Here is a 3,456-nt window from a genome sequence, read left to right as displayed (position 1 = left end):
TTGCAAGGCACACATGTGGACTTCAGAGAAATTCCTGGTCTATCTTTACCATCTGCCTGATTGGAGCTGGTATGTATGTTATCTCCCTCCTTCATTGTTCACTTTGCTGTGCTCACTGGTAGCTTTTGGGAGATCCACCAGTCTCCATCTCCCATCTTGCTGTCAGAGTGCAGGCAGTACAGGAGCCCTAGCTTTATACATAGGTTTGAGCAGTGAATGCTTTATTTACTAATCAATCTTCCTAGTCCATAATGTCACTGGGAGAAGGAAGAATTCTTGGAAAAAATTCTGCAGGTTCTGTAAACAGTGCCTATTTAACATAACAAATGATCTGAGGTATACATAAGAGAACATTTTTTAGTTAAATTAAAAACCAGCTTGACCCATAAGACCTTGAGCTAAAAAAATCTGATATATTCCTACTTATTTATTTATGCAACTACATTTTACTCAAAAAATTAGATCCTTGGGGCTAGAGAGATGGCTTAGTGGTTAAGCACTTGCCTATGAAGCCTAAGGATGCCGGTTTGAGGCTCAATTCTCCAGGACCCACGTAAGCCAGATGCACAAGGGGTGCATGCGTCTGGAGTTCATTTTCAATGGCTGGAGGCCCTGGCACATCCATTCTTTCTCTCTCTCTTTCCCTCTTTCTCTTTCAAATAAATAAATAAAAATAAAAAAGGAATCCTTTAAAAAAATTTAGATCCTTGCCAGGTGTGGTACCACACACTTTTAATCCCAGCACTTGGGAGGCAAAGATATGAGGATTGCCGTGAGTTCGAGGCCACTCTGAGACTACATAGTGAATTCCAGGTCAGCCTGAGTTAGAGTGAGACCCTACCTAGAAAAATTAAAAAAAAAAAATAGATCCTGTTCTACTACATAATATTTTATTCAATTAGCTTTTTTAATTTTTATTTTTTTAAATTCTAGTCAGTCTCTTAGTTTAAAGAAGGAATTATTTTTGCTTTTGTGTTTGCTATTGCTGTTATACAATTCAGCTTGGTATAGAGGTCAACCCAGAATTACATTGTTTCTGCTACTATGATCCTTTGTAAAGACTTCATTCCCTTCATCCTCAAATTTTACAACCATACCTATCTGTCCTTATACTGATATAGATCTTGACTGTGGCAATATCAAACGGGCCCCTTTTTGCCTATGCCTGAAAGACTAGACTTTTGATCCTTTAACTGCATTTTGTGGTTAATGCCACATGTAAAATTTTCTCAATATAGGTTTCATTAATCATTTCAGTCAAAACCATTAATTTTGTGATGAAATGCACTAATCTAGATATGGTAGTATCTACTTTATATCAGATTTTAGCTTTGAATTACCAATGGAGGAAAAAAGAAAATCATTACTTATTCTGTGTGTCAGTCAATACCTTAGAAAATTACCTTTGGTTGAGAAAGAAAACTTTCAGAAAGTCATTTTTCATTTCCTGAGAGGTGTAATTATTTAACTCATTAACAGGAGTCAAAATGACTGTTAACTTTTGGTGATTCATCCTGAGGAACTAAATTTGAATATTTCTGCAGTGGCTTCTTTCATAATGCCAGCTATGTGACTTCAGAAATAATGGAGGACAATACGTTTGTACCACTAATGGATGTTCGGTTTTCATACAAAAAGGGTAAACTTAAAACACTTCTTATTAATGAACTTCAATTTATCACCACAGGTTTGACGACTTGGTGCAATCTACCAAAATACTGATATTAAAGCTCTCATTAATCTCTCATCTAAGATGAAAGAAACTCTAAATGCACTTGAAATGCATGATTGCCATTAAAAGTATTGTTTATAAAGCTATTCCTTAATACAAAATGCATTTCATGTAGCCAAAGTCAAGCTGAAAGCTCAACTTTCTTTGTTTGCTTCTCCAGTAGTAACTATAGCAGTTATTAAATGTATCTATATATCTTAACATTAAATACTAATAGTTATATACAACAAAGATCAAAAAATTATAATTATGTCTTTAACTTCACCTATATTTTCAAAGAATACGTTGATTATTAAAGTTTACCTTAGGCCTCTCAGCAATAAGAAAAATCACACACACACACACACACACACACACACACACACACACACACACACAGGGAAGTTACTAAACATAAATAGAAAGTTTCATCAATAGCTGCATCATTGCTATAGAACATAATAGTACCTTAAAACTGTGTTAGCTCACATAACTCATTCTTGCCTTTCATGTCACTGAGTTGCAGGGATTTGTGTGGGAAGCTCTGTCCTGAAGAACCTTATGCAGCTGCATTAGACAGCTGAAGGCTATGGTCATTCACAAGCATATGTGGGCTGGACATCCCAAGATCACTGACTCACAGCACCGAGCTTGGGTTTTTCACAGCACAACATCTAGATCTGAATTAAATGTACCAAATGGACAAGTACTCTTTCAAGGTTGGCTACAGAACCTGTGTTCTGCTCTGAGTCAAATCTGAAAAATAACAAACTTTATCCCTTCTATACTCTAATTGGCAAAGGCAACAATATGGCCCACTTTTTGGGTCACTATTTTCTCCAAATTGAATCATTCCTTCCTAAAGGGATGAGGAAAGATCATAAGACTTAGAAAGCTAATAAAAGGTACAGTATTCACAAGACAAAGTACCAAGATTATGAATACAGTTTAACAATGGGAGAGGAGATAATCTAGGGAAACTGCCTGCAAGTTGTACAAGAAGTTTCAGGGATGCAATTCTTTTATTTTGTTTTCTTAAGCAGTAGTATTTCTTTTTATTTTATTTTTGAGACAAGCCCAACAGACTGGATTTTTTTTTCAAATTTTTATTAACAACTTCCATGATTCTAAAAAATATCCCATGGTAATACCCTCCCTCCCCCCACTTTCCACTTTGAATCTCCATTCTCCATCATATCTACCCCCCCACAACAGTTCTCTTTTATTTTGATGTCATGATATTTTCCTCCTCTTATGATGGTCTTGTGTAGGTAGTGTCAGGCACTGTGAGGTCATGGATATCCAGGCCATTTTTGTGTCTGGAAAGAGCACGTTGTAAGGAGTCCTACCCTTCCTTTGGCTCTTACATTCTTTCTGCCACCTCTTCTGCATTAGACCCTGAGCCTTGGAAGATGTGATACAGATATTGCAGTACTGAGCACTCCAGTCACTTCTTTCCAGCACCATCATACCTTCTGAGTCATCCCAAGGTCACTGCCATCTGAAAAGAGAAAATTCTCTACCAAAAGTGAGAATAGCATTAATATAAGGGTATGAACATAAAGAGGAGTGTTCACTGGGCAGTTTGATAAGCATAGTATATATATTTAGCCAGACCACAGCAGGTGTTACACCCCTAGGGCTCATGACTACCCCTATTTTAAGTTTTCAGTATCAGGGATGTATTCCCTCCCATGGAGAAGGCCTTCAGTCCAATTAGAGGGCAGTTGGTTTCCACCATGATA

Source organism: Jaculus jaculus, chromosome 1 (assembly GCF_020740685.1).
Source record: "Jaculus jaculus isolate mJacJac1 chromosome 1, mJacJac1.mat.Y.cur, whole genome shotgun sequence".
NCBI lineage: Eukaryota > Metazoa > Chordata > Mammalia > Rodentia > Dipodidae > Jaculus > Jaculus jaculus.
The sequence above is the reverse complement of the archived record's forward strand: the minus strand, read 5'-3'. Positions refer to the sequence as shown.